The 24,021-nt window shown below is 37.7% G+C and overlaps 1 protein-coding gene across 4 annotated transcripts in view; it reads left to right on the forward strand.

The window, feature by feature from the left end:
• ADGRB3 (adhesion G protein-coupled receptor B3) overlaps positions 1–24,021 on the forward strand; it is an 823,957-nt gene that overhangs the window by 97,042 nt on the left and 702,894 nt on the right. The window lies entirely within an intron of this gene.

The raw sequence follows: 24,021 nt of genomic DNA on the forward strand, positions 1-24,021 counted from the left end.
GAGTTATTCCTGGCTCTGCACTCAGGAATTACTCCTGGCAGTGCTCAGGGGACCATATGGGATGCTGGGAATCAAACCCGGGTCAGTTGCTTGCAAGGCAAACACCCTACCCGCTGTGCCATCTCTCTAGCCCCTCAGCTTTCACTTTTCAGTGAAATTCTTTTTCTACTTTTCTTGTCAACAAATTGTTTTCACTAGGATGTTATAACCTCTCATTAGTATTATTACTTCTCTTTCTTTTCATTTTGTTTTGGGTTACACTTAGAAGTGTCTTGTACCACTTCTTGATTGGTGCTTGGGGCTGGGGCTGGGGGTCACTCCTAAAAGTATTTGGATAACCATAAGGTATTGGGAATAAAATCAGGACTTTCTTTATGCAAATCATGCACTCAACTCAGAATACTATCTCTTCAGCTCTTTGATCTTTTATGAGTATTACTGCCGGGGAACAAAGGACAGATCATTACTTTAGGTATGCCCGTAGATCTGTTTGTCTTTTTTTGTGACTACTTGAGAGGACTAGATCCAGTTCATAATGGGACAGTTGACTCAGGGACACATCTCTATCTTAAGTGCAATTTAAAATTTTATTTTGGGGCCTGGGAAATGGCACAATGAGCAGGTCTGCCTGATTTACTTGTGGGATATCGTGTTTGATCAGAGGCATTGATTTCAGTACTGCATGGTTCCCTGGGAGCAAATGCTATGTGCATTCCAAAATAAAGAAAATAACAACCTTGAAGAAAAAAGTTTGGTATTTTGGAGATGCTGCCTGACATGCTCAGGAGTAGAGGGACATCCATACTTAACTTGACCCAGCAAGTTGTTTTGGTGAGGTTCTCAGACTAATAGTGCTGTTTGCTCTGGCTGGGACCTCAGAGGGATACCAGAGCCCAACTGGTGGTATTGGGGTATCATAAGGTTCTGGAGATTGAACAGGACCTCATGCATAGAAACACCTCATTAAGCTGTTTCCCCAACTCCTTAACATTTTATTCTTATTCCAAGAAATTTTAAAAATACATATTTTATTCCAGGATAGCATATTTGATATTTACGTCATCATTAATGACTTATAACTATATGGATAATATGATTACTAAGAAATTGATATGATAAGGATTCCTTGATTTAAATATATTATTTGTACATGTATGTTACATATTTAAAAATTAATTAACAAATATGAGTTGGACAATTATATAGATGGAGATTTTATATAGTTGTAGATTTTCTGTACAGTTCTGTTACCTCCTTTGGATAAGATTTCTGACTTACAGATAGACATAGAAAGATTGCACTCATCTGTGGAATATAGAATAATAGACTAGGAGTCTAATACCCAAGAATAGTAGAAATAAGTACTAGGAGGTTGACTCCATGGCTTGGAGGCTGATCTCTCATTCTGGGCAACTCAGAGAAGGGAGCACCAAGTAAAATGTGGTCGGAGGTCATGCGGGGGAGGAGTGACGCGAGCCGAATGTAGACTAGAGACTGAACACAATGGCCGCTCAACACCTTTATTACAAACCACAACACCTAATCAGAGAGAGAGAACTAAAGTGGCAGTTTGGGGTTGGGGGAGACGGGACTGGGGAGGGTGGGAGGAACCCTGGGTTTACTGGTGGTGGGGAATGGGCACTGGTGAAGGGATGGGTTATCGAACTCTGTATGGGGGAAACATGAGCACAAAAATGTATAAATCTGTAACTGTACCCCCACGTTGATTTACTAATTAAAAATAAACTATTAAAAAAAGATTTCTGAGTTACAGAAAAATGCAGATGATGTTTTATTTGTTATTAACTTTGCCTTGCATAACATCTTAAACCCTTGCGTAAGTTGTATACAATTATGAGTTTCCTGACACTTAGGCTTACAATAAGGTGATTTCTCTAGAATTTAGACGTCTTTATTTCTGTTCAGTTTTGAATCAGAGTTCATGTAGATAGCTCTTAACTCTGTGCATTAAAGAATATACATTTAGAAAATATTTACAAGGTAAAAAATGAGAAGAAATGGAAATGTATTTTTTCATAATTTTCATACACATTTCATCAAGTTTATTGATTTTTTACACTGGCTATAATTTGTATTTGATTAAAAGAGAGGAAAGCATTCATTACTGATATGAACTTTTAAAAAATGCATTGATAATTTACAGATTATTAATGTTTTTTATAATAATTATATTTTTATCATGACAAGCTTTCAACTTTTCCCAAATCCTAATTTTGGACAGAATTGGAGTATTTTCTTTAGACTTATTTGAAAAAACAAATTAAACCATTTTTTTCTCCCTGGAACTAGTATGTTGATGGCAGCTGTTGTATTAAAATAAAGCATATTTTGGGGCTGGAGTGATAGCACAGCGGATAGGGCGTTTGCCTTGCACGCGGCCGACCCGGGTTCGAATCCCAGCATCCCATATGGTCCCCTGAGCACGGCCAGGGGTGATTCCTGAGTGCAGAGCCAGGAGTAACCCCTGTGCATCGCCAGGTGTGACCCAAAAAGCAAAAAAAAAAATAAATAAATAAATAAAGCATATTTTCACTAACATAAAAAGACATTTGTTTATTTGTTTTCTTCTTCATGATTAATAAATAAATTGAGGTAAAAATTTTGTGTGAGACTACTTTTTCCCCTTTGGGTGATTTAATAAACAATGAACAAAAATCATGATCATCTCCATAGGTGCATAAAATAATTTGTTTAAAATATTCATGAAAATACTTTGATTAAAATGTTCATGATATGTCCTTATCGAAAGAGAATCAGCAATAAAAACTTTCATAAAGATACCTGTTAAACACTTGGGTTCCATTCCTCTGTCTCTCTTGGAGACTCTGGCAAGCTACCGAGAGTATCTTGACTGCATGGCAGTGCCTGGCAAACTTTCCATGGAGTATTTGATATGCCAAAAACAGTAACAACAAGTCTCAGAATGGAGAGGTTACTGCTGCCCGCTTGAGCAAATTGATGAGCAACAGGATGACAGAGACAATGACAGTGAATTGGACATTATGAAATATTTTGTGTTTTAGTAGGTCAGTAAATGTTTTCAAAGAATTTTTTTAATTGAATCATCGTAAGATCATCATCATCATCATCATCATCATCATCATCATCATCATCATCATCATCATCAATTATCCTGAGCGGTCTCCGTAACATCTCCATTTGTCCTAGCCCTGAAACTTTAGAAGCCTTTTGTTACTCGTCCTTCCCAATGATGCCATATTGGAGGGTCAGGGGAATGAGACCCAGCATTGTTACTGGTTTTGGCATATAAATACACCATGGGGAGTTTGTGAGGCTCTCCCATGTGGGCAGTAAACTCTCCGTAGCTTGCCAGGTTCTCCCAGGGGGAGAACTAGGTTAATAGATGTACCGCAGCTGCTTTGTGGCTGCGTGCTTCCGGGAGCTTGGTTTTATCATCATAACATACAAAATAACAAGGTTGTTTATTATTTGGTTTCAGTTATACAATATTTCAACACCTGTTCCTTCACCAATGTACATTTTCCACCAACAATGTACCCAGTTTCTCTTCTGTCACCCCCCAGCCTGCCTCTGTGGTGCTTCTCTTCTCCCTCCTCCTCCTCTTCCTCCTGCTCCTCCTCCTCTCCGCCTCCTCTCCTTCTCCTTCCTCTTCTTCTCTCCTTCTTCTCTCCTTCTCATTTTTCTCCTCTTTTTCCTCCTTCTTCTTTCTCCTCTTTCTCCTTTTAACCTTTATGGTTTATAATACACATGATGAAAGATTATTGTGTTTGTTCCTTTACCTATATTCAGTGCTCAGTTCTTGTCCAGAGTGATCATTTGAAAGCATCATTTTTGTCATTGTGGTCCCTTCTTTGTTCTAACTGCTTGTAGCATGGTTCCAACAATGGATCATTCCATTGACAATTATTTCTACTGTCTTTGGATATTAGTCTAACACTATGTTTTCCCCTCCACAAAATAGTGCAGTCATTCTATGTCTTTCCTCTCCCTCTGACTCATTTTACTCAACATATACTCTCCATGTTCATAATACTATCCCTGTATATGCAAATTTCATGACTTCATTCTTCCTAGCAGCTGCTTGCTATAATTTTCTATAGATGTACCATAGTTTCTTTATCCAGTCTTCTGTTCTTGGGCCCTGTTGTTTCCAGATTCTACATTTTTTCTGGTCAAAATCTTCCAGTGATTATCTCCTACCTTAGCACATTAGGTATGGTCTTCTTGCTTTGAAAATCGGTTTAACACATCTCATACACTTATGCGACCTAGCCTATTAGCTCTAAGTTTAGAAAAATTATCAGTGAATAAGAGAAGCTTAGCAAAGCTTTTGTAAAGACAACTTAGCCTTAAGTCTTCATTAAGGCCCCAACATCAATCACAAAGAAAAGGCTGAGTGTAAGGAAGACTTCGAGAATAGGAATAAAGCTGCCATCAGAAATAGCACAAACAGAGCCCCTCCTTCTCTCACCAAGAGGTAGGAGGAATAAACACCTACAAAGTTCCAATCCTATACTTCCATAACAATATGAAGAAGCAGCGAAAATCCCCTCCAGGAAGAGAGGGAGAAGAAAAGATACTAGAAACCTCAAAAGAGGCTCCCAACATCTACGACCTCTCAGATAAACAATTCAGAGAGGAAATATGGAGGAGAGTCGACCTACTCCAAGCAAATATGGAACAGACATCCAATAAATTAAGGGAGGAGATGAATCAAGCGCTGGAACGGTCTACCAAGAAAATACAGGAAGAAATGAGAGCAGAAATGAGAGCAGAAATTTCAAACCTTCGAACCGAAGTCTCACAAATAAAGGAATCGGTAGATGAAATAAAAATCTCACTAGAAGCCCTCAACAGTAGAATGACTACAGCCGAAGACAGAATCAGTGATCTGGAAGATGAGCTGCAGAAAGCTTATAGACAACAACAAATCATGGCCAAAGACCTCAAAATGGCTATCGAGCGAATCAGAGCCCTGGGGGATGACTTCAAGAGGAACAACATAAGAATCATTGGAGTACCAGAACCGCAGGGAAGCAACCCCAATGAAAAAAACACAGTCAAAGATATCATTGCTAAGAAATTCCCAGAGCTGGAGAAGGCAGGCATCCAGATACAAGGAGTCCGAAGAGTACCAGCAAAAAGAGACCCGAATAAAAAGACCCCAAGGCATATCATAGTCAGAATGGCGGATACCATGGATAGAGACACAATTCTGCAAGCAGCAAGGTCAAAGAAGGAAATCACATACAAAGGAGCACCCCTCAGATTTACGGCCGATCTGTCAGAAGAAACCCTCCGAGCCCGAAGACAATGGTGGGACATAGTGAAAAAACTCAACGAAATGAATGCCTCACCAAGAATACTTTATCCGGCTAAACTCTCACTCAAACTCGAAGGAACCATACACTACTTCTCGGATAAACAACAGCTCAGGTCCTTCATAGACTCAAAACCAATCTTGAAAGAAGGTCTAAAGGGGCTACTGTAAGACAAGGAGGAGCCCCATAAGAATAACAAATCCCACAGAAAGATGACACAAAACCACATCACAATAATCTCTCTCAATGTCAATGGCCTAAATGCACCTATCAAGAGACACAGAGTGGCTAAATGGATCCGGAAATTAAACCCAACATTCTGTTGCCTGCAAGAAACACACCTGAACAAACAGAGTAAACATAGACTCAAAGTCAAAGGATGGAAAACAATCCTCCAAGCAAACAACCCCCTTAAAAAAGCTGGAGTGGCCATCCTGGTATCCGACAACATAGATTTTAGGATGAAAAAGATCAAAAGGGACAGCAAAGGTCATTTTCTGTTTATCAAGGGATATGTACAACAGGAAGAAATCACACTCTTAAACGTATATGCTCCTAACGAACGACCGGCTAAATATTTAAAACAACTCCTAACAGACTTCAAAGAGGACATCACTAACAGCACAATTGTAGTCGGAGACTTCAATACGGCCTTATCGCCTCTAGATAGATCCACAAGAACAAAACTCAACAAGGAAACACTGACTCTGAAAGAAGAAATAGAAGAGAGAGGCCTAATAGACCTATACAGGGCCTTACACCCCAAAAAGAAAGAATACACATTCTTTTCCAGTGCACACGGAACATTTTCTAAAATAGACCATGTACTGGGCCCCAGAACATACCTCAATAGAATCGGAAAAATAGAAATTGTATCAACCATTTTTTCAGACCACGATGCGCTGAAGATAGAAGCTAACCACTCACAAACACGGAAAATCAAATCAAACACCTGGAAACTAAACAATTCAATGTTGGCCAATGAGTGGGTCAGGAAGGAAATCCAGGAAGAAATCAAAAGATACTTAGAAACTAACGAGAATGAAGACACGAGCTACCAAAACCTATGGGACGCAGCTAAAGCCGTGTTAAGGGGAAAATTTATAGCTCTCCAAGCATTCCTCAGGAAGGAAGAAAGGACCCACATAGATAGCTTGACTTCACGACTCAAGACCTTAGAAAAGGACCAGAAAAAGGACTCCAAACCAGACCGAAGGAAAGAAATAATAAAAATTAGAGCAGAAATTAATGACATCGAAACCAAAAAAACAATCCGAAAGATAAATGAAACAAAGAGTTGGTTCTTTGAGAAAATAAATAAGATTGATAAACCGCTAGCAAGACTCACAAAGAAAGAAAGAGAGAAAACTCTAATAAATCGAATCAGAAATGAAAAGGGGGACATCATAACAGAAACCAGTGAGATTCAAAAGATCATTAGAGACTACTTTGAAGGTCTTTACGCCATAAAAAAGGAGAACCTAAAAGAAATGGATGGATTCCTTGATTCCTACAATCTCCCAACACTGAAGAAAGAAGACCTGGAATACCTGAATAGACCCATCAATGTTAAGGAAATTGAAACGGTAATCAAAAACCTCCCCAAAAACAAAAGCCCAGGCCCAGATGGTTTCACTGGCGAATTCTTCCAAACATTTAAAGAAGACCTATTGCCTGTTTTCCTCAAACTTTTCCAGGAAATTGAAAAAACAGGAACTCTCCCAAACAGTTTCTATGAAGCACATATCTCCCTAATACCAAAAGCAAACAAAGACACCACTAAGAAAGAAAATTACAGACCAATTTCCCTGATGAACACCGATGCGAAGATCCTCAACAAAATACTAGCAAATAGGATCCAACAACTCATCAAAAAGATCATACATCACGACCAAGTGGGATTCATCCCAGGGATGCAAGGATGGTTTAACATTCGGAAATCAATCAACATAATCCAGCATATCAACAAAAGTAAAGACAAAAACCATATGATCATATCAATAGATGCAGAGAAAGCATTTGACAAGATCCAACATCCTTTCATGATGAAAACCCTCGCCAAAATGGGGTTTGGAGGAACTTTCCTCAAGATAGTCGAAGCCATCTATCACAAGCCTACGGCAAGCATAATCCTCAACGGGGAAAAACTAAGGGCCTTTCCTCTGAGATCGGGCACAAGACAAGGATGCCCACTCTCACCACTCCTCTTCAATATAGTACTGGAAGTACTTGCGATAGCTATTAGACAAGAAAAAGAGATTAAGGGCATCCAGATAGGAAGGGAAGAAATCAAACTCTCACTATTTGCAGACGACATGATACTATATCTAGAGAAGCCTAAAACCTCTACTAAGAAACTCTTAGAAACAATAGACTTATACAGTAAAGTTGCAGGCTACAAAATCAATACCCAAAAATCCATGGCCTTCATATATGCAAACAATGAGGCAGAGGAAAGGGACATGAAAAAAGCAATCCCATTCACAATCGTGCCCCAGAAAATCAAGTACCTTGGAATCAGCTTAACCAAGGAAGTAAAAGACCTTTACAAAGAAAACTACAAAACGCTACTCCATGAAATCAAAGAGGACATGAGGAAATGGAAACATATACCCTGCTCGTGGATAGGGAGAATCAATGTTGTCAAAATGGCAATACTCCCTAAAGCATTATACAGATTCAATGCGATCCCTATAAGTATACCCATGACATTCTTCAAAGAAATGGATCAAGCAATCCTAAAATTCATATGGAATAACAAACGTCCAAGGATAGCTAAAACAATTCTTGGGAAAAAGATGATGGGAGGCATCACCCTCCCCAACCTCAATCTTTACTACAAAGCAGTAACAATTAAAACAGCATGGTACTGGAACAAAGGCAGAGCCGTAGACCAATGGAACAGGGTGGAATATCCCTACACACAACCCCAAATGTATGATCATCTAATCTTTGATAAGGGAGCAAGAGATGTGAAGTGGAGCAAGGAAAGCCTCTTTAACAAATGGTGCTGGCACAACTGGACAACCACATGCAAAAAAATGGGTTTAGACCTTGACCTGACACCATGCACAAAAGTCAGATCAAAATGGATTAAAGACCTCAACATTAGACCACAAACCATAAGGTACATTGAAGACAAGGTCGGCGAAACCCTCCACGATATTGAAGATAAAGGTATCTTCAAACGTGACACGGAACTAAGCAATCTAGTAAAAACAGAGATAAACAAATGGGACTACATTAAACTAAAAAGCTTTTGCACCGCAAGAGATACAGTGACCAGAATCCAAAGACTATCCACAGAATGGGAAAGGATATTTACACAATACCCATCAGATAAGGGGTTGATATCAATGGTATATAAAGCACTGGTTGAACTCTACAGGAAGAAAACATCCAACCCCATCAAAAAATGGGGCGAAGAAATGAACAGAAACTTTACCAAGGAAGAAATACGAATGGCCAAAAGGCACATGAAAAAATGCTCTGCATCACTAATCATCAGAGAGATGCAGATCAAAACAACCATGAGATACCACCTCACACCACAGAGACTGGCACACATCCAAAAGAACAAAAGCAACCGCTGTTGGAGAGGATGTGGGGAGAAAGGGACCCTTCTACACTGCTGGTGGGAATGCCGGCTAGTTCAGCCCTTTTGGAAAACAGTATGGACGACTCTCAGAAAACTAGAGGTTGAGCTCCCATTTGACCCAGCAATACCACTGCTGGGAATATATCCCAGAGAGGCAAAAAAGTACAATCGAAACATCTGCACATGTATGTTCATCGCAGCACTGTTTACAATAGCCAGAATCTGGAAAAAACCCGAATGCCCCAAAACGGATGACTGGTTGAGGAAACTTTGGTACATCTATACAATGGAATACTATGCAGCTGTTAGAAAAAAGGAAGTCAAGAATTTTGTAGTTAAGTGGATGGGCATGAAAAGTTTCATGCTGAGTGAAATGAGTCAGAAAGAGAGAGACAGACATAGAAAGACTGCACTCATCTATGGTATATAGAATATCAGAGTGGGAGACTAATACCCAAGAACCGTAGAAATAAGTACCAGGAGGTTGACCCCATGGCTTCTCGGCTGGCCTCACGTTCCGGGGAAAGGGCAACTCAGAGAAGCGATCACCAACTACATTGTAGTTGAAGGCCATGTGGGGGAAAGGAGTTGCGGGCTGAATGAGGGCTAGAGACTGAACACAGCGGCCACTCAACACCTTTATTGCAAACCACAACAGCTAATTAGAGAGAGAGAACAGAAGGGAATGCCCTGCCACAGTGGCAGGGTGGGGTGGGGGGGAGATGGGAGTGGGGAGGGTGGGAGGGACGCCGGGTTTACGGGTGGTGGAGAATGGGCACTGGTGAAGGGATGGGTTCCCGAACTTTGTATGAGGGAAGTATAAGCACAAAAGTGTATAAATCTGTAACTGTACCCTCACGGTGATTCTCTAATTAAAAATAAATAAATTATAAAAAAAAAAAAAAAAAAACAAAACAAAATCTTCCAGTATGCAGGATTAGGTATTGGCTGCTTGATGGCCAATATTTGAGAGACAAAAATGGATGCAGCAAGAACAGATTTATTTTTGGCTTAGAAACTGAGAATATATTAGACTCATCTTCCTCACAAAACATATTGAGTTTATGGCCACAAGAAGCTGTTTTGCAGGAAAAGAGAATAGAGAAGCACATTTTTAGGACGGGTGGCTTACAGACTGCTGAGTACCAGGATGACTGATAAATTCACTCAAGGACCGGTTCCCAGAGGACAATTTTGATGTAATTGTAAATAATGGTTTCTAATTAAGGATCCCTATTTTTTAGGAAAAGATAAAGGGGGTATTTTCAATATTTTCAACCACTTGTATTCAGGGTTTTCTGATTTCTTGTATTGAATTCAGCTTTTATTTCTTTGGGCTGGCTTCAGAGCATTTCTCTTCTATTGTATTCTGCTGCTAAATCATATGGCATCGCCGTGAGTGTTTACAAAGTTAGAGAACCATATGTCTTTAGTGTGGCTGCTCCTGTGCAGGTGCGCACTAACCACTCCTAGGTGCATTTGCTTGTTTTACCTAATAGACAATCTGGCAAATAATTATGAAAAGTACAGAACAAGTAGGGAAACACAGCATGATTGTGGTTCTGGGTACCACAATACAATTGGCATGTTGAAAAATTGCTTTGAGGGTGTTTGAATTTAAAATGTACATGTGAACAGAATAAGAGATAGGGATATTGATGGCTTTATGAAATGGCAGGCTATGGGAGTTTAAACTTCATAGTTTTATATATGGTACCCTGTAAGAATAATAAGTCATTTCAACGATGGGAATATAAATGCATAAAGGATTTTGGTCTTACAATGCTTTCTGTTATAATGTAGCAAATGTGTTGTATAGGCTCTGAGGTTAGATCTGAATTTCGTTATATTTCTGACACATCTGTGAAGTAAACTTTGCTGAGATATTTTCCCCATTAATCAGAGGAAGAAACAAACACACACTGTTGGCTATGAAGCCCCGTGCGAACCAGGTTGTTCTCTGTATCTACATCCCACTCCCGTTGCTGAGACCATCATTATAAGGCTGAAACAAAGGTATACTAAGCTAAGCATCTACCTAAAAAATGTCTTCTGAAGAATTGTTATCTCCTGATATTCATGTCTAGAATGCTTCCTGCCTCAGGTAGAATCTCAAACTCCAGGTGCAATTTTTTTTCTTGTTCATCCAACACACAGGAGTTATCACAACTCCCTAAAAAAAGTGTTTTGTCTCTTCAAAACTGTTACTTCAAATGGTAAATTTTTTTATATTGAAAATGCAAAATGGTATATAAACTGCAATTTTGTATTTGGTGAGGGAAACTACTCAAAAGAATGCTGCTAGCTTCTACTTCTGGGCAGCTCTGGACTTTAACCTCTGGAAAATAAAGCTCTCTTTTCATCCATGCAGGAGTGATATTTTAGTTAACACTGCTAGCATTGTAATTTGTGGAATGTACATTCTTAGAAGTTAAGTATTCTCTTCTGTAAAATAAGTTAATATGATCCATGTCACATTGAATTTGTGAAGAAACTCAAATGAGCTCATGCATAAAAAAGTGTACAATTGGTACTTCTCTTTATCATCACAGGATTTATATTAAATAATTGGCTTTTATTTATGACAAAATAGAAAAGACATTTCATTCTTGGCGAAGGGCAAGTAATAGCGCAAAACTCTAATCTGATAAGAAAATAATTGGAAAGTACAAAAATATAGAAGCTGTCACAGTTCTATGCATTGAAATTGCATCGGAGATTTGGCTGGATGTTAACAAGGTGTATAATAATTTCTCTAAGTCTCTGGTTGGTACTTCCACCATTCTTTAGGGCCCATTTGCCGTTATTGTTATTTTCATCTTGCACCTTTCTAACTTCTTTGTCAAGTGTTGTAAAGAAGCACATTTTAGGATGTTTATCAAATACCAATTATATGTGAGTGATTTCTTTCTCTTTGTTTTTCATATTTTGCTTCTCACAATAAATTTTAGTTCATAATAGTGCACACATTTTTAATGAGTGAACAACCAGCAGATCCCAGGAGGTCATGACTTCCCCATGGCCTTGGGACTAGTAAGTGATGTAACTGTTCTGGAGCTAAGGTTTTCTCATTGCTGCACCCTTCCATCCATGAATATTCCAGGCAGTTTCAAAGATTGCTATCTTTCTGTATTTTAAAATCAATAAAAGAAAGAGAGAAAGATTTTAATAAACGTATGAGTAAATAATATAAATAATTGAATCCACTATGGTGTACTAAGGAAAGGAAGCTACTTTACGTAACAATTTGCCTAGAAGTACTAAGAGGAATGACTAATGGGCCAATACCCTGCAATGTCAACTATTCGTTCATGTATATTGGAGTATATTTTTGTGAGTGGATGCTGACAGAATCAGGGATTTAAACATGTATGGCTCTAGATCCCCAGAATTTTACTTACAGAACCCTATTAAAAAGCTATGCTCTAGATATAAATAAATAGAATAACTAAGAGTCAGTTAGCTGAAATGAATTTTTCAGGGTTGCACAAATCATAATTGGTAACCTGTACATTAGAATCCATGTGTGGAGCTATAGCACAGTGGGTAGGGCCTTTGCCTTGCACGCGGCCGACCGAGGTTCAATTCCTCCACCCCTCTTAAGAGCTTGGCAAGCTACCATCTCGCCCGCATGGCAGAGCCTGGCAAGCTACCCGTGGCCTATTTCATATGCCAAAAACAATAACAACAAGTCTCACAATGGAGACCTAACTGGTGCCCACTCGAGCAAATCTATGAGCAACGGGATGACAGTGATTGTGCAGTGATTGATTAAAATCCGTGATTTTTTCAAGAGACAATACTACAGCTCTATCCTATGTTCAAATTCATTTATAGAGTAGGTTTTTACTTAGTCCATTTTATCTGGATGCATGAACATATATTGTAGGGATCATTATATAAATGCAATCTAATTGAATAATTTAAAAATGTTATTATTCTGTCTGATCATTGTTAAATGTTTATCCATGTTTGTGGAAACCCCTAAAGATTTCCCAAATCCTCCTAAAATCTTGAGCTCATCTTTTCATTATGCTGCTTTATTTTTCTCACACCTGGCAGTAATTAGGGCTTACTCCAGGCTCTGCATTCAGGGATCACTTAGAGTGAGACATTAGGGATTGCACCTGTGTCAGCCTCATACTAGGCCAGTGCCCTCTCCGCTGTACTATGACGCTGGTTCTGTTTCACTGGTCTTATAATAGACTATAATAGTCTTATAATAAATAAGTAAATAAATAGAAATAAAACTTATAAATAAATAAAATTATAATAAAACTTAAATAAATAAACTTATGAATAAAAACTTATTATAATCGTCTTATAATAAAACATTTCTTCATGTTTATTTTACATACTAAAATTTGTTTCTCAACTTAATTTTGCTTTCTTTCTACTAGGTTTATAGATTTGCAAAAATTAATACATACCAAGGTGCACCTCCCCAAACCAGCTCCTTTCTTCGGATTCACATTCAGCACATTACATGAGCTATCTTGCAATCAGTATGATTGGAATATTTAGACCACAGAAATTGGCAATCACTGCAAACAGTTTTATTTTCTCTATCCCTCTTACCCACTTTCCACCTTTTGCCACCCAAGGAAAATTATTTCAATGTATTCAACCCATCATTACCTTGAGCTCTTTTACTCTGAAGTCTGTGGAACTATTTGTGAGATTTCTGAAAAGTCTTCATCTAAGCAAAAATAATTTAGCCTCCTGTTACCTAGAGATAAGCTGTGACTTGTAGAGGTGATTTGCCTTCTCCAAATCTGTAAACTACAATTTAAAATATGTTTCTTTGTTGTAAGATTTGTTAATTTTCTCATGTTTTTTTATTTACATGGAGACCTGGTGATACAACTGGTATTCTTTATTTCTCCCTTAGGTGCTTATCTTTCTACATTGTTTATTCAGCAGTTTTCAAATTTAATCCAGAAATGTTTTGGTTGAAATGGCTTTCTAGTGCCACTATATTTTATAGCATTTATAAATAAAAGCTTCAATGTGCATTAGCAAACTTTCAATAAAGGACACTCTATAAGGGAAAATTTTACTTCTGCCATATCAACAGTTTTAAATGTTAAGTACACATAGCTATTAAGATGTCCTTATAGCACTAGGTCTGCGCATAATCCACAACACTTGATAATAATTACAAATCTAGAGTCCCAGTTATAGATGTTAATGTAAACAATTTATGTTGTATTCAAGGAAAACTTTGGCATTAAAAGTGATATGTATTAGAATACTGGTCTATAAATATATTCGATAGTCAAGATAATGGAACTAAAAGTTATTTTATAGAAAATTTCCCTAATGGATAATATACATAATGAGTTCTTGTGTATATGAATGCATGTGTTTAGGGAGAAGCAATTTTTTTTTCTTTTTCGGTCACACCCAGCGATGCAGAGGGGTTACTCTTGGCTTTGCACTCAGGAATTACTCCTGGCGGTGCTCAGGGGACCATATGGGATGCTTGGAATCAAACCTGGGTTGGCTACATGCAAGGCAAATGCCCTACTCACTGGGCTATCGCTCCAGCACCAGAGAGAAGCAATTTTTATGAGTCACTTAGGTCCAAGAGAATCCCTGTACTGAGAAAATAATGAAAGTATTGTTTGTTTGTTTTAAATAACTTGATGGACTTTAAGTTTTTGGAGAGGTGTTCACATTATTAGGAAAATTTAATATCAATATGAACATTAGCCTTAAAAGGCCTTATCTTTCTAAATTTAACATATATATAAAGTTTATTGATAAGTCTCTGGAGAAAAAATAGAATAGGGTTGTTTAATTTGATGATTTTACCAAAAAATATGAGGTTAGTAAGATGTAAGTAACTGTCAATTTATATATTTTATTCCCAAGAACAAAATGCTAGAAAAGGGATTTTTAAGGTATAAAAATTCCAACCATGGAATAATATTGTGAGCCTAGGCTCATTTGGTGAATTCAGATACATTTAAGTGAAGAAAAATTTCTTGAAACCACTTGAAGCACTCAGTAGTAAACCACTGGAAACTTTTACTTGATAAAGGGTGGAACAGTAATAATTCTAAGACTGTTCAGCCTGTCTTAAATGTTCAGCCTCTTTGAAATGTTAGACTGTCTCAGTCTGTCTTGAATGATTAAGGAAATGTATTTAAAGGTGTTTGAACTAACCATGTATATCGGAGCTCCTTGAGCATTCATGTGTCTCACTAATGCAGCATTGCTTACTCAAGGGAAGGGTTTTAAACACTACCATAATCTATTGAATCGGGCTTATGATGATTTGGAATGCACAGATAGAAATTTTAACAAACACCAGAAATGATGCAGCTGAGCCATAGACACTATAGAGAAATTCTGATTCTTCTTGTTGTTAGGGAAGAACATTCTAGTATATTTTTAGAAAACATGATTGCCTTCTACTAATATATGTTCTGGTGCCTCTGTCAGCTCCAGTTACAGTGATTTACCATCGACTCACTGAACAAGTCCTAAACTGTTATGTCTTTTGTCTTTTTTCAAGTTGTTCTCCCTGGCTGAAATTCCCCTCTCTCTCTGTTTACTTATTGAGGTCATATTCATCTTTCAAGATTCATTTCATACTTCTCCTCTGCTGGGAAATATTCTCCTGTTCACTGAGTTAAAAACCCTCCTTCATCCCTATGTTTCCATAAGACACTGGACATACAGCATTTATCATAGTGTTTCTAGTCTCTGTATAAGCTTCTTTACCTATATGTAAGTTCATATTTATCAGCAAAGGCAGGGGTGGCTATTGATTATAACTATAATCAGTAGACAGAATCCTGCACATTTTCAGTTTTGTAAGTAACGCCCACTAGAAACATCTCCAAGCTCTTTTGATTATACATTGTTTAAGGATTCTTTTGCTTTCAGCATCAAATTTGAATATGGACCTAAGGATAAATGGTCTTTTGGATAAACTAAGATTTAAATATCTGATTCTGTAGAATTTGCCAACCTCTTATTTGGAAACTATTCTATGTTAAATTCTAATTATCTGTTTGTGGTTAATAGAAGGTTTTGTGGAAATTTTACCCTACGGTGATGTAAAAGATGTCATGGAAGAATGAAGACGTTTAGGAATGATGTTTATCATGTGAAAGAAAAAGAAAACTTTCTTCAGGTTTATTTTTTGTTTTGTTTTTGAGGGTTTTTTTTGTTAAACTGCACAATGCTGCAGTAGATCTTTATGTGATTATAGAAAATATTTTCTCTATACTGTCCTGTGTGCTGACGAGATGATGTAGGTCTTGAAAATTACACATGTAACTAGTACAATGGAAAAACAAAATTTAATTTAACTTAATGTGAAATTAATTAAAATGGTACAACAATTAAAGTGGACAACATGCTAGTTAATATAGAGAAAAAACACATATATTAATAGTTCCACTGGGAAATAAATTAAATAAAACATGAGTGAAGAAGGTGAGTTAAGTCATGTCAAGTCATGTTATGAAATTTATTATAGTGATCTGATGCCTCATTTTGCTATTATGTACCAGAAAGATGTGTTATCCTCAGTGTATTTTAGCTACGTAATCTAAGGTTAAGATATAAAACATTAGAGGGGCCTGAGAGATAGTACAGCAGGAAGGGGCTCTTGTCTTGCATGCAGCTGACCTGGGTTCTATCCCCAGTGCCACATATGGTCCCCCAGGCCCCATGAGGAGTTATCCCTGAGTGTAGAGTCAGAAGCAAAAACAGTACTGATTACTGTGGCATCCTAAAATTAGAAAAAAATTCATAAGATCAGATAAATTCGTTAGGGATATGACCATTTATGCTAGGCTTCAAATTCTTTTCTGAGGCTAAGAGGCTCCTTAGCAGTGCCCAAAGGGCCAGAGTTTCGCTTCCTGTGCTACTCAGCAAACTGGGCTGGTGGCTCAGCCTGCTGAGCTATCTCTTTAGTGTTCTCTCTCTCTCTTCCTCCCTCCCCCCCTCTCTCTCTCTCTGAATCTGTCCTTTATCTCCATATCTCAAATCAGGATCACCTGGTGTTATTTTCGGCTGCTATGCATCACTAGTAATGCTTCTTGGAAAATATAGAGAAAAACTCTAGGAAGGCTTTCTTAAAAAATGACTTTAGTGAAGTTTCTCATCTTATTTACATTGGGATTCTTCATGTGACATGTGACGGCATTCCTTTAGAAATGGTAACAAAAGAAGAGGTAAACAGCAAGATTAGAGAACTGTTTTAGCAATTCCATCGAGGAGATTTGTGCTGTACAAGACTCCCAATGTGACAATGTTCTCAGGACACTATTTTTTTTGTCTCTTTGGGTCACACTTGATGATACTCTGGGGTTTCTCCTGGCTCTGCACTCAGAAATTACTCTTGAGTGTGCTCGGGGGACCATATGGGATGCGAGGGATCAAACTGGGTTCAGCTGCATGCAAAGCAAAGGCCCTACTTTCTGTACTATCACTCTAGCCCCACTGGATGAATTTTGTCTGTCGACTTACTTGTACTCAAGTAACAGTGTTTTCAATTCCAGGACATTCTGATATGTAGCTAAGATCTATTCTGATTTTGTTCACAATTTATGAACTATTCTGGCTTCCAAATGTTTTCAGTTATATAAAGATAATAGGTGTGTGATTTGTAATAAGATACTACAAATGGGTGAGTAATGCCACATGGGGTCAGTGCTTTGTGTATGCCACTATCCATTTTCCTTTTGTCTATTATTCCCAGATTGAGCAGCTCTCTTTTAATTGGCATCTTCTATATTCAGATATTAATATATTAAGTGAAATTACAGCCTATATCTGCAAATCAGTTGACTACCTTTAATGACCTTTGTCTAATCTCCAAGTGATTGACAGTTTAACTCAGAGAAAGCAGTCATTTTACCCACTGTGATCCCTAAAGACTACAACCTCTGTTCTGCCTTTCATGAAAAGTAATGCTACTTACCTACAGATGCAGTTTGTTTTGTAAGTTTTTCTACAAAGGGACAGGGTTCATGCAGATTGGATTTAGTTTTTGTAGATTGGCTATGATTCAAGATGAAGGCATATGTAACTGTAAGATTATTGAAATCATGTACAACATATCATCTTAAATATGAACACTTGCTAATTGTTTCAGGAAATATTTATTGAATATTGCAGATACACCTGTTATGTGCCAGATGAGGTGCTATGTGATGATTACATAAAAAAGTAGAAGCCAAATATCTCACCATCTGGGCCAGAGCGATAGTACAGTGTACAGGACACTTGCCTGGCACACAGCCAACCCAGGTATTATTCCTGGCATCACATATGGTCATGGTCCCTTTAGCCCTCGAGGAGTGACCTTTGAATGCAGAGTCAGGATTTGGGACCAAACAAACCAAACTGTTCACTATCTGAACAGTAATTTTCTGCTAGGGATTACTTTGCCCCTCTAAGGAATATGTGACAGTGTTTGGAGGTATGTTTGAGTGTCACACCTGACGGAGACTACTGATATCTAGTGCCACTTAGTGCTGTCTAGGGATGTTTCTAGACATAACTACGATTTATGGCACAGGCCTTTACATTGAAGAAATAACCTGTGCAGTTAGTACTAGGAAGGTTGGCAAATTCTGGCCTATATAGTCAAACAAATGTGAATATATATTTTTTCATGGAATAATAGGATTTACATTAGAAGTATACCTAAAATTTGAAAAAAATAACTTCAGTGGAAAGATTTTATCTGGTTGGTATTTATTTTGTATGTTGTGCTTATTTTGCACTTACTATGTACTGGTCCAGGAAATGATGAAGCCTTGATAATGGATCCCAAATATCTTATATGTGTATATATATATGAACAAGGCTTCATCTGGGTTTCATGCATTGATTCTTTTTAATCTTTATTGCACAGCTCCAATCCTTGACCTGCAGCTAGGGGAATGTGAAATTAAATTAGATATTCAATGAACTTTTATTGGCTTTGGGGAATGGTCAAAATATAGGTCACTTGCAGGGCAATTCTCTAAATCTCTATAGTTTACTGTCTTAGGAAGGAAGTATCTAATTTAATAAAATCTTACTTATGGTAAAAACAAGCTTCTCTACTTCCTGGATATTAGAGACATCCTTTAAAAGAATTGATCCCCATTCCCAAAAATCTCACAAAGACATGTATTAGAAGTTAACAAAAATAAATAACCATAAATTTTTAATCTAAACTCTCACTTGCCAAATAATTGTTTACTGATTTTATACTCTTTTGTTTTCCAGATTTATGATCTTAGCAAATAATACTTTTAATAATAATAGTACTCACAAAGTGAGTTGGTGTAAAACTTGTGTTTCTTGCAAGTTTATATGAATTTTTCCTATTTTATTCATTTTTTTAAATTTTGTTGTTGGGGAAATATCCAGGAATTGTTATTTAGATATGCTTAATAATCTTTAGTTATGCTTAAGTTTTGGGAACTAGTATTGTAATCAAGAGCAACACAGAGTCTCTTTGTTTGAAAGAAATACACTAATAGTTTTTTTTTTCAGAAACTACATACATGAGTAATATTGTAATATTCATCGTTCTCTGGTTAATTAAAAATAATGCCCTTGGACATCTGTTCAACTTTTGGACTATATGACTACCTAGTGGTTACGAGAAAAGGAAGAAAGTTGATTGGGTAAATTGAAATGAAGTAAATTGTTGTTTGGTGAAAGATTAAATGAGAATTTAAGATGTAAACTTAATGTATAGACACTAAAAGGCATTTTCAGTGATCCATACCTGAAAAAGACACCTGGAGTGTCATAACATTCTTACTTAATATTATCTTCTGTGAAAAAGAAATAAAATTATCTTCAGTGAAAACAGTAAAACATGTTTCATTTAAGACATGTTTGCAATCACCACAAATGTCAGAATTTCTAATGCTGTCTTAATGAACTGTTCTGTAGTTTTCTATGAATATCTTTCTCAGTGTAGTGACTGTCTACTTGGAACTGGTTGCTTGTACTGATTATACTGGCCGTTTACCGGAGAAAGCATAGGAAGACTTCATAAAGGGATTATACTATTCTCAGCTGCGATGAAGTAATATCCTAGTGTACTGTGTTTAGAACATGCATCGCACATTTCATAAAGAATAGGCCTGATCCCTTCTGTAGATATTTTGGAGTAGCAGTATACTTTTAGTATCTGTATTGCAGGGCTGGAGTGATAGCAAGCGGGTAGGGCATTTGCCTTGCACATGGCACACCCAGGTTCGATTCCTCTGCCCCTCTCAGAGAGTCTGGCAAGCTACTAAGAGTATCTCGCCTACACGGCAGAGCTTGGCAAGCTACCCATGGTGTATTTGATATGCCAAAAACGGTAGCAAAAAGTCTCACAATGGAGACGTTACTGGTGCCCGCTCGAGCAAATCAATGAAGGAAAGGGATGACAGTGACAGTGACATATCTGTATTGCAAACTATAATACCAAAAGGAAGGAGAGGAAGAGTGCTAGAGAGCAAGAGAGTGAGAGAGAGAGCATGAGAGGGCAGAGAGAGAAAGAGAGGAAAAGTGCCTGCCACAGTGTAAGGCAGGGGTGGGAGCAGGAGGGAAACTGGGGACACTGGTGATAGAAAATGCACACTGGTGAAGGGACAGGTGTTGGAACATCATATGACTAAACCCAATCATGAACAACTTTGTAACTGTGTATCTCATAGTGATTCAATTAATAAATACATTAAAAAGAAAGCAAAATGAGGACTTGAGATAAAATTTAAATGATATTATACACTGAGTACTTTTTTTAAAAATTACATATACAAGCTGCCTGTGGCATATTCAACATGCCAAAAACAGTAACAACAGTTCTCACAATGGAGATGTTATTGGTGCCTGCTCAAGAAAATCAATGACCAATGGGATGACAGTGATACAAATTGGATTCTTAAACTTTTAAGGCAGGAGAATTACATGATCATACTAGGTTTAGAGGGCTAGAGCGATAGTGCAGCGGGTAGGGCGTTCTCCTTGCATGCAGTTGACCCAGGTTTGATTCCTCCGCCCCTCTCGGAGAGCCTGGCAAGCTACCGAGAGTATCCTGCCCGCACGGCAGAGCCTGGCAAGCTACCCGTGGCGTATTCAATATGCCAAAAACAGTAACAGCAAGTCTCACAATGGAGATGTTACTGGTGCCCGCTTGAGCAAATTACTAAGTAACAGGATGACAGTAATACAGTTACAGTGACTAGGTTGAGACATATACTTAAGAAATTTCTTATAGGACTCCACATGTCAAAGATGTAACTTTAACAAGACAGAAAAGTATTCAGAAGAGTATGTTTTCCAATCACACTTTAACTACTAATTGAAAGGAAATATTGATCATTCAGAAATAAGAAAATAATATCTACAGATTAAGGAGTATATTAGCTTGGGTTATTTAGAATATGTGGACTAAAGAAACGTTTTCACGGTGGATGTGGAACGAGTGGGAACCAGAGACAGCTTTAGGAATTGGGGTTCCAGCAAGTGCTTGCACCCATGTGTGGAGACTGTGTAAACCGCGCGGCCGCTACCACGGCCGCGCGACATTTTATCTCTTCATTCTCATCAGTGGAAAACTTATTATCAAATATTTCCCTATTAATAGAGCTGTATTCTTAGGGGATAAATTTCAACAAAAATAGTGAGTCTGTTTTGAAACTCTAACAACAATAGTGAGTTATGTGTTGAAATCTGGAATGTAATCAGGGTAAAGAGAAAAGGAAGTGAAATTATCACTCACGTACGGGGTGGGTTGGGGGGTGAGGGGTGGGATGTATACTTTTTGTTTGTTTGTTTTGTTTTTGCTTTTGTTTTTGTTTTTATTGGTGGTGGAATATGGGCACTGGTGAAGGGATGGGTGTTTGAGCATTGTGTAACTGAGATATAAGCCTGAGAACTTTGTAACTTTCCTCTTGGTGATTCAATAAAATAAATTAAAAAAAAAAAAGAAACGTTTTCAGAGTAATGGTGTTATTTTGCTGCCTACACTGCATTTAGGGTGTGGACAGGAAAACAGGGTGTGTTTTGATCTCAGATGAGAAGTTAGAGTAGGAAATTAGGACTTAAGAACTCTTTTTTTTTCATTTCTGTAAGGTTTATTTTATTTCATTTTTCAATAACTCATAAAGAAAGGTAAACGTTGTAGAATAAGCACCATATATGTGTCTCCACAAATCCCCTGAGAAGAGCAATTAATGTCCTGATGCTCATTTTATTAACTACACATGCATCATACATACATTTATTTGTATAAACATACACATATGTATAAGTGTGTACACATAAGGCATATATTTACATCTATGTAACTTTTTTTTGCTTACATTTTATTTTATTTTTTTTTAATTAGTGAATCACCGTGAGGGCACATTTACAGATTTATACACTATTGTGCTTACGCTTCCCTCATACAAAGTTCGGGAACCCATCCCTTCACCAGTGCCCATTCTCTACCACCAGTAAACCCAGCATCCCTCCCACCCTCCCCAATCCCATCTCCCCCCCACCCCACCCTGCCACTGTGGCAGGGCATTCCCTTCTGCTCTCTCTCTCTCTAATTAGCTGTTATGGTTTGTAATAAAGGTGTTGAGTGGCCACTGTGCTCAGTCTCTAGCCCTCATTCAGCCCGCAACTCCCTTCCCCCACATGGCCTTCGACTATATTATAGTTTGTGATCTCTTCTCTGAGTTGCCCTTTCCCCAGAATGTGAGGCCAGCCTCCAAGCCATGGAGTCAACCTCCTAGTACTTATTTCTACAATTCTTGGGTGTTAGTCTCCCACTCTGTTATTCTATATACCCTAGATGAGTGCAATTTTTCTATGTCTGTCTCTCTCTGACTCATTTCACTCAGCATGAAACTTTTCATGCCCATCCACTTCTGATTTTGCAAGGGAATGAGAGTGCTAGTACATAGCATAGAATAAAAATGACACAATGCATTGCAGTTGAAGAAGAAGGTCCAGGAAAAGGAAGAAAAATAATTTATTTACTTAAATATAGATAGATAGATAGATAGATAGATAGATAGATAGATAGATAGATAGATAGATAGATGAGAGGGCACAGCTAGCTCTGCACAGGGCTTACTCCTGGATCTGTGCTCTGTATCATTCCTGTTGGTTCTCAAGATATCATATGTTTGTTTGGGGACTGAACCCTGTATGAATGAAAAGAAATGACCTCACCTGCTATATTATAGGTCTGTTCTTCAAAGGTCTTAATTTGATTAAAGAAATACACATGCATGAGGCTCAGGTTTAAACCATGTCAAGTCCCATTCACTAGCATATATATATATGTATATATACAAATACATATATATATAATATGTTTATTCCTGCAGTATTGCATAATATTAAATGCGGAAGCATAGGGAAATTTAAGAATGAATGGAAGTAGGCCAGAGACATAAAATAATGGGCAATGCTTTGCTTTTCACGTAGCAGACCCAGTTTCCATCTCTGGTACTACATATGGTCTTGTAATCCCCAGCAAGAATAAGCCCTACGAACAGTGCCAGGAGTAAGCCCTGAGCACTACTGGGTGTACTCCAAGATTTCCCCAACCCCCCAAAAAAGAATGAACAGGTCACATTTTGCAGAATGTCTTAAATGTATGAGCACTATGCAAGACGTGTGTGAATTTGGTAATTAGAAATGTGTTAATGTTTGTGACTAAATATTTATGGATGAGAAATGAATTTTGAAGAAGGGCTGGTGTTGAATGTGTATTGTTTCTCTTAGATTAGCTTAATTCTGGTGAATATCCTCATGGCACACTGGAAAACATTGATTATTTCATCTGCTGACTGAAATTTGTCATTCAATGGTATATACTCAAAAAAGAACCTAAGGTAGATATAGCAAAGAATTTATTGGATTACTTTATTCTACCTCACTAATTCAAAGAAATTGGATTGAAGTTGGAAGTAGTATAAAATTAGAATAAGCAGGCTGAGAACCTTGCCCATTATGTGCACATAGTCAATTGCAAAACCAAATCCAATGGTTGGTCTCCTGATTCCAGGTTTGGTACGTTATCAGGAACACCATAAACAGAAAGATAGAGGTCATTTCTATGCAGAGAAAAACAAATGA

Source organism: Sorex araneus, chromosome 4, assembly GCF_027595985.1.
Source record: "Sorex araneus isolate mSorAra2 chromosome 4, mSorAra2.pri, whole genome shotgun sequence".
Taxonomy (NCBI): Eukaryota; Metazoa; Chordata; class Mammalia; order Eulipotyphla; family Soricidae; genus Sorex; species Sorex araneus.